This window comes from Medicago sativa, chromosome 5 (genome assembly GCF_051527215.1).
Source record: "Medicago sativa cultivar Bolivia chromosome 5, Bolivia_mono, whole genome shotgun sequence".
NCBI lineage: Eukaryota > Viridiplantae > Streptophyta > Magnoliopsida > Fabales > Fabaceae > Medicago > Medicago sativa.
In genome coordinates, this window is record NC_140753.1 from 78,822,420 (window position 1) to 78,831,325 (window position 8,906).

Below are 8,906 nucleotides of genomic sequence, written 5' to 3' on the forward strand. Positions count from 1 at the left end.
CCACCATTAGGAATATCTCTTTCTATTTTTGAACGTTAATATAACGAACACAAATGAAGATTAAAGAAGATACTAACCATTTACTTGATCTTGTCAATATGTTTTGTATTGTCATTTGTGAACATAGTAGATAATGGTTAAAACAGAGTTGTTAATTGTTTACACCATGTGTGTATATTAAAATAGAGGTTTGTACCCTAAAAATATATATTTAGCGAGGCGAACGCAGAGTAGTAAATTTCGATGATAGACTATATGTAAATTTTATCATAAGCTTTTGTAGGGATTGATCATTATCTCTAAAGTTCCATGAAGCATGTCTCTTGTGATCTAAGGTAGGTATATATTTGGAAGGTACCTAGGTATACAAGGGGCTTAGAGCGGAACACAGACTCATATATGGCGTTAGAAATCGAAGCTGTTATTGTTGTTTTCAGAAGGTACAAATAGTTAGTATTTGGATGACATTTTCCAGTTGAGACAATGCACATGATTCCTCCAGTTACAACATATAGGATTGCTTCAGTTATTATAAAATAAATAAAGGGTCATGACATGTACCCTCAAAAGTTGAAAATTAATTTTTCTCAATAAATACTTGCTATAGTAACCAAAAAATAAATAAATACTTGCTATTAGCTAGCATTTCCCTAATAAATAAATACGATTCATAAGTGTATAATAACTTTGTGACAGATAAATTAATAATAATATAGGAAAGATAGTTTACCAATTTACATATTTATTTTTTCAAAAGGTGTCCACATGTATTATAGATGCTTGTATCGACATTGCTGTAATTCTATCACCTTTTTTACAGAAGTTCAAAATTGAATCCATTGTTCTTGTAACAAGCAGAAATATTTACCATGTTCTATATGGATTATGAGGCATAGATATCACAAGGAGCTTGTGGTCATCTTGGTTAAGTAATTTTATGTCAAATTTTTGAGGAATTATCAGCCTAGTACAGATAAATCCATGAGGATTTTGTAACATGCTTTTGAGTATCATCATATAATCACTTTTTTCATCAAAACTCTCATTTTTTTCTGTCTTTATTTTGAGATGATTTGTCAGCAATATCTTGTTTTGACAGCTGATCTCGAAGCTCTCTCAGTTTTGCTTTCTTTGAATTTAGGACTCCCCGGAAACTACAAAAGAATAACACATAGAAGATTCAGTCGGAAACGCGAATGTAGAAGAAAAAAAATGCAAGATTTGTAACATTAGTATAGTAAAAGTAATGAAAAGTAAGAAAGTTACCTTTGAATATATTTCAAATTCCAACCTCTGATTGGCTATTCTCTAACTCTGGCACTTCTCAGATTCTAGTTTCGTTTTCTCAAACAAATTCCATTTTTATAACAACTTCTTCCTGTAAATGCATATAAATGAACATAGTCATACACAAATTTCAAATCACATTGAGGTGATAGTAGATTCTTGATTGTATAATATATAAAGATACAACGGCAAAGTTTCAGGAAGAACGCTTACATCAAATTTAAAGATACAATGGCAAATTGTCAATGAAGCAATGGTATGTAAGATTTTAATATTTCCGCTATCTTCCCATTTCTCATGAACTAACGTAAATGATAAGTCATCCCAAACATAACACCACGAAGATAATAACCGTAATAAACAAAACGACAATCTCAAAATATACAAGTGAGGGTAATCAAAATTACTTGTATGAAAAATGCACCAAAAAATGTAAAGCAAAATATTAAATATGTCCGCAGGGTGGTACATATCAATCAAACAAATTCAACCACATGCATGGTGAATTCAATATTTTAGTATATAAGTGGGTCCCACTTGTATACAACTCTTGTCCAAGCTCACTTTGGATGGATTTTTGGTGGATTAGCCGAACTTGTTGATAATTCAAGGGATGCCACATTTTGACATCGTAACCATAAAGGCTATTTATCTTAAAATGTGGCATACTTGATTTATCAACAATATCGGTCATTCCAAAAATTCATCCAGAATGAGGGTGGACAAGAGTTTTTGGAGAACTTGACTGGCAAAAAAAATTTGTATACAGGAAGATGACAAAAGAGTTTTTGTGAGAGAAAGTCATCATTTAATTAACAAATTGCCATGTAAATGTGAGAGAAAATGGGTCGTAATTAACAAATTTTCATCTATAAAAATCATCTTTTAATTCTCACACGTGTTAGACATACAAATTGCCAAAGAAATGAAGTATTTTCAAAATGCAAAAGATAATATTTGAATAATAATTAAAGAGGATCTATGAGATTGGTTATTAGCAGAATTCATCGAATGCTGAATTAGTCTTCTATTTTTAGGCAATTAGTATTCGTCCTCTCTCTTTCTCTTTCTCTCGTCCTTGTTTCTTTGAACACCCGCCCCTATCTCCCGCCCTTTTCTTTTGTTAACACACCAATGGCTCGAACAAAAATCATATACCTTCTTTATCTATCGGTCCTGTCTTTCAAACCTGCATGTTGTCCCTCCATTCTTTCAATTGATTGTGCCATCCTTGAAAAAAATAATAAAAAAGTAAATGCAATATGCGTGGAATTACAAAATATAAACAACACTTTTCGATATGATTATAATGCTAAAAACTCCACATTGACCCTTCTCTTCAATGTGGAGTTTTTAGCATTATAATCATGCTGAAAAGTGTTGTTTATATTTTGTAAATCCTCGCATATTGCGAAGACTTTTTTATTTATTTTTTCAAGGGTGGCACAGTCATTTAGTAGAACGGAGGGACAACATACAGGTTCGAAAGACAGGACCGATAGAAAAAGAAGGTATATGATTTTTGTTCGAGCCACATTTGTGTGTTAACAAAAGAGAAGGGCGGATATAGGGGCGGGTGTTCAGAGAAACAAGGATGAGAGAAAGAGAGAGAGGATGAATACTAATTGCCTAAAAATAGAAGACTAATTCAGCATTCCATGAATTCTGCTAACAACCAATCTCATAGAGCCTCTTTAATTCATATTAAAATATTCTCTTTTGCATTTTGAAAATACTTCATTTCTTTGGTAATTTGTATGTGTAACACGTGTGAGAATGAAATGATGATTATTATAGATGAAAATTAGTTAATTACGACCCATTTTCTCTCACATTTACATGAATTATATAAGCCTTTAGAATATTTTCTCTTGATATTGTACTTGTAATTAGCTTCCTTAGAATGAATACACAGATGCACATGCTGGAACTTGTGGAGTTGCACAATATTTCCATTCATTATAATAGCACTTGAAAGAGATGCCTTTAGTTTCTAATATAGTTTGTCACACACACACACACACACACACACACACACACACACACACACATATATATATATATATGGGGGATGCTAATTTATCACTGTTTTTCAACTTTTTTGGGTCAAAGGCTGAATTCAAGGGTGACACAGTCATTTGGTAGAATGGAGGGACAACATGTAGGTTCGAAAGACATGACCGATAGAAAAAGAAGGTATGATTTTTGTTGGAGCCATTGGTGTGTTAAAAAAAAGAGAAGGGCGGAGATAGGGGTGTTCAGAGAAACTAGCACGAGAGAGAGGACGAGAGAAAGAGAGAGGTCGAATTCCTAAGATAAGGGGTTGTATTCTTACTTGTGATGATGAATACCTATGATTGCTCCTAAATTCTTCTTGAGTTTCCTTCTCCTATTTTGTTCTTCCTTTCCTTTCTCTAGGTTTTTCTCTATATTTTTCTCCTGAATGTATACTATATATAAGTAATAAGTAATAAGTAAACTGGGGAATGGAATATTAGAGAGAGAAAACGAGTAGTTTCTATTTAGGAGTGATACTCACAGGGTCGGATGTATGTGGGAGCTATGTGGGACTATAGCTCCACATGCTTTTCCCCATAATGATGGTTCGGTACTGTTACAAGGCTGTTGCTACTTTGGTGGAGTTCCTGGTTTTTTAGCAGAGCTGATATGTTGTGTGTGTGGCAGCTCTGTTGGTGTTTTTAGGAATTGCGTTGGTGCATTTTTGTGAGGCAGGGGTATGCATGGTTTTAGTTTCTAAGGGATCAGCTGTTAAGCTTTTGTTTTAATCTAACAGACTGCCTTTTTATATCCTTGCATCATAATTGGTTGGGTTTTAGTGTACTGCCAAAGCTTTTTTGGTTGCTGCTGTATTTTAACCACCAAATATAATTTAGCTTCAGGTCTAGTTGGGAGAGGTGGGTTGTTTTGGTTTGGAATTTTGCTCTTCCGGGACCAAATTGAATAACGGAGCAAAAGTTGGGGGACCAAATTGATGATTTTAAGACTTATGGGACTAAAATGAAAACTGGAAATTAGTTGAGGGACCATTGAATTAATTTAGCCTTTTGATTATTTACGGTGTTCCGCCTATATACGGCACCGGATTTTTGTTCCTTTTTGTTTTATCCGCGAGTGGTACGGTTTTAGTATAACTCGACGTGAATAAATTTTGCATTATTGTTTTTTTTTTAAATTTTAGCTCCACATGTATCTAAAGTCTGGATCCGCCCCTGGATACTCAACACCCCTTTTCCTAATTATGTGGAGCTAACTATGATTAATATGGGAAGTGGTGTTGGTCTTGTAACTAGAAACTCTTCTCTTTTACTAATCACCCAATGCATTAATTTACCCTCTTATTACCTTGGACTTGGTAAATTGTATCACCACCTTACACATCAGTTTGTATTAGAGGGCCATATGTTGAAGAACAATCCAGATGGCTAAGAACATTTTGTTTGCCTTTATAATATAGTAGTAATATAACAAGTTTCATTAGCAATGAAATGTCAAGGAAAATAAACATAACAGAACCATATCACGAAATGCAGACGCAACATATCGCGCGACAAAACCCCATCAACCATCCAGAAAACTCTGGATCCAAAACTGAAAAAGAAGATCTAAACGAGGAATCCACATAACAGAACCACCGCCACCAAAAAGGAAACAAACATAATCATTGTTGAGGACCACAGAGCAAACCTAGATCCACAACACAAACCCACCACCAATGAAGGTGGTGCGGAGGGCCAGTGCCGCTCCTTGCACCACCACAAGCAAAGGGTTGGATTCTTTTTTTTTTTTTTTTGTGTGTGTGTGTAGGGGGGGGGGGGGACGCACTAGGATTTGTTTGTAACCGAAGTGGTTTCCTTTTAATGATAGAATGTCAATTACTAAGTAGAAAATTAGATTACATCTAACTAAGACTATTATATTCTAGCACGAGCAATTGAATTAGCGTCAGCAAGGCTCTTTATATTTGACTAATCCACAATCAACAATATGTATGTGTTTAAAAAGGTTTTTATATTTGACTAATCCACAATCAACAATATGTATGTGTTTAAAAAGGTTTATTTTGTACCCAAAATAACTAAATAAATAAATAAAGGGAAATGTTAACTTGTGCCCTTAAGGCACAAGTTTAGAAACCAAATGTAGAAATAATGTATTGGAATGCGTGCATTAATTTTAATCTTTAATGTTTTAATAAATTGAATGCACAAAGTTTAAGGAAATATTTCTTTTTTTGGATTTCTTAACATGTGCCCTAAGGGCACAAGTTAACACTACCCATAAATAAAAAGGGGTTTACCTATAACATTCATTCCATTTCAACAATCAGGTTATACACACTTGTTTAAGCAATTAGGTCAGCATCACAAACCATGAAACCAACCGAATATTAGTATATAATAATAATAAAAACAATCGATTTCAAGTATCAATCCAACATTTCATACATCCCAATATTTGTTATGTTTTCAAATAAAATTCAATAACATTGATACTCTTTTAAAAAATACTTTGAACTCATCTCAAATTCCAACTTCCCCTAACAAATGTAGCATAAAAAAATTTGAAAAACGAAGAAGTTGTTACTAACCTGTCATAGTCTATTAATTTAAAGTCAAAAATCTGCTCCATTCAACTTACTATCTTTTTGCCTACCTCCCTTTCACTTTTCCCTTCAATTTTCTTTACTTCCACCAGCTGATGAAAGCTGCATCAATAGCTTACGACGGTGAGTTGTCACTACAACATAATTGAGATTTAGTACCACTTGAAAATTATTACTAAATCAAGAAAAATGTTACTAATTAAATTTAGTAACATTTGGACAATTGTTAGGGAAAGCCCTTGTTACTAAAGAGCTTTAGTTACATTTAAGAGTATTATCTGCAATATTCAAAAAGTATCGCAAAATCTTAGTATCACTAGTAACGATAAAAAAATGTTACAATTATCATTTTTGAGAAGTTGTAAAAAAGTGTCGCCAAATTGTCTACACTAAAAAATTGTGAATCTACCAAATTTGTCTTTCCTTACACTTCATTCATATTTGATTCAACCAATTTTAGATCATACTTCGTTGAAATATTCAATTCCAAATATGTTATAAACGTTTGAAATTTGATTTCATAATGGAAACAAACTATGCAACACTACTTCAATTACATACTAAGTAGTGCGCATCTATATCCCCACTAATTTTGTTCATTCTTATTATGTTTTCATTTTCGCACTGAGTAGTGCACATCTATAGCCCCACTAATGTTTGCAATAGCAATATCCTCAAGCCAAGTTTGAAAAACTATAGAATTCAGCTCCATGGATATATCATGTAGAAGCTATAGACAAAACCATAGATTTCAGCTTATTAAGCCAAAACCCAATAAAACTAGTAAAAGAGACAAGATAACAACCAGAAATCCTCCTAAGCCTATAACCAGAAAATGATACTTTTGATGAGCCTAGATCAGACCCTGCTACTAAGTACTAACTATCAATAAACAAACAGCAACATGGACAAACTTGCACTGATATCAATAACCTCAGACCAACATACAATAGCAAAACAAAATATTATTGAACCAAAAAATCAAAACAATACTCAAAACTGAGCAACAGAACACTCCAAAATTTAAGAATTCTTCAACCATTATAAGAACAAACGAAAAGACATCCCAGAGACTACCTAGTCTGATATCAATAACCTCAGACTATTCAAATCAATATTGCATTGTATATTCAATTCCATAATATATATTCAATTCCGTAATCATGCACATAGATCAGAAAGTAAATTACCTTTTGTTTTCCCTATTGAACTACCAAGCAAGAGTTTCACTTCTCTGAATTAATTTAAAGTTCTACCATAATTTAATCCTTATCAAATTTGAGTTCCCTCAAAAAACACCATAAAACACGGTAACATTGAAGTTACATATTAAAGTTTTGAATCGGCTTGAAAAAAGAAAACTGAGAGCTTCTCATGGAACTTGGAATATATTGCCATTCTTTTTTACTGCTTTATCCTCCCATGAAGGCACTTTGACAGTATGCTAGAGTGAAGTTTCGTAAATGCCTCAAACACAAATTTTTAAAATAGTCCAAACCTAGACTGCAACACACAAAGTGCAGAACACAAAACAATAGTCTTACCTTGTTAAATTTTGCTCCAGTGGTCTGTAGCTTACTTGTAAATTTTGCTCTTTTTTTATTCCTCTCCTTACATACATCATAAGTAATAACTTATCAGACATTGGAATCAGTGAAAGTTGGCATGTATTGAACATGAGACATGACGGTAAGCACAAGCTGCGAAATAGTTCAGTTTCGAGTAATAACTATATGATGCAAGCTTGAAATTATAATTCATGCAAACATAAATGGTCAACAATTGCATCCTTACCACACAAGAGTGTATATGCTTTCAAGTGCAGAGGCAACACAAAACAAAACCAGCATCCGAGCAATGTACACAAGAGCCCTTTCCTCTCCAACAGCCACCACTACCGGCACTAGAGCAACAACAGTTTGGTTCTGCTTAATGGAAACGTGATCAGCTTCTGCACAATCGAGGAATCAATATCCATTTCTTCAATCCAAAGTTTCCAACAATTTTCTTAAGATCGAATCTAGAATTCGCACCTAATCGCAATCCAAAGGAACAAATTCCATTCGTTATTCGGAATCCAAACACCTTTCACAGGCATAGTGCAAGATAGTGCAAGAGAATCACATTACTTATGATCAGTAAAATCAAACCCAAAACAAAACAAAAAAGCAACACAATATGCAAAATTACTTCAACTCAAACCAATTTTTCAACATGAAAAGCCAAATTGAAAGAAAGAAATCAAGTCATTGAACAACGAGATTACCTTTGGCAAAAATTTTGGACGAAGATGGGAAAACGGTGAGACAAACCGTGGCGACGAAGGGTGATCGGCGATCGAGAATCAAGAGCAAACCTGAAATGGGACTTCAATTCATGCAGAGCTTCTTCACAATGTAGCCAAAGGTGGACGATGGTGGTTCATTGATAAAAATCGCATCAGAAGGACGATGAGATTTTCAATGAATGTCAATTGGATTCGACAGTATCTGATGTATTCCGAGTTTTTGAACAGCTTGTCACAAATTCTGACTATTGGAGACAAAGATCCATGGCGGTGGAGAAGGAGATTTTGCGGGTGGAGGTTTCAGATGTAGTGAGAGAAAGAAAAGTGAATTGTGAAGTTTCTGTTTAGAGGTCTGTGGTGTTCCGTGTGTTTTGTTGTTTCTGTTGAGGATATAGAAATTGTCAATGTTTTGTTTTGAGTAGGCTTCATTGTGTTTGGAATTTTTCTGCTGATTGCTTTGGGAGGCACACATATGAGTACAGTGGCGGAGCCAGGATTTTTATAAAGCCCGGGCAAAAAAAAATTTGCAATACATTTATAGGGGTTTACATAAGAAATTGCAAGCAAATAATAAAAAATTTAAAGAAATTGCCTAATTTATAGGGGTTTATATAAGAAATTCAAGGGGATTTACATAAAAAATTGCAAAAAATTTAGGCCGGAGCCCGGGCGAGTGCCCGGGCTCGCCGGGCCTTAGAACCGCCCCTG

General features: G+C 34.1%; 1 long non-coding RNA gene across 2 annotated transcripts; it reads right to left on the reverse strand.

Annotated features, from left to right (window-relative positions):
• Nucleotides 1-725: 725 nt before the first annotated feature.
• On the reverse strand, nucleotides 726-8,906 carry LOC146925413 (uncharacterized). Of its 2 annotated transcripts, none has more exons than XR_015010486.1 (6): nucleotides 8,178-8,906; nucleotides 7,706-7,944; nucleotides 7,456-7,521; nucleotides 5,897-6,013; nucleotides 1,267-1,378; nucleotides 726-1,154 (listed from the first exon to the last, which is right to left on the reverse strand). It is a non-coding gene; the product is annotated as an uncharacterized LOC146925413 (long non-coding RNA). The 2 variants fall into 2 exon arrangements; XR_015010487.1 differs by having other exon boundaries at nucleotides 7,456-7,611.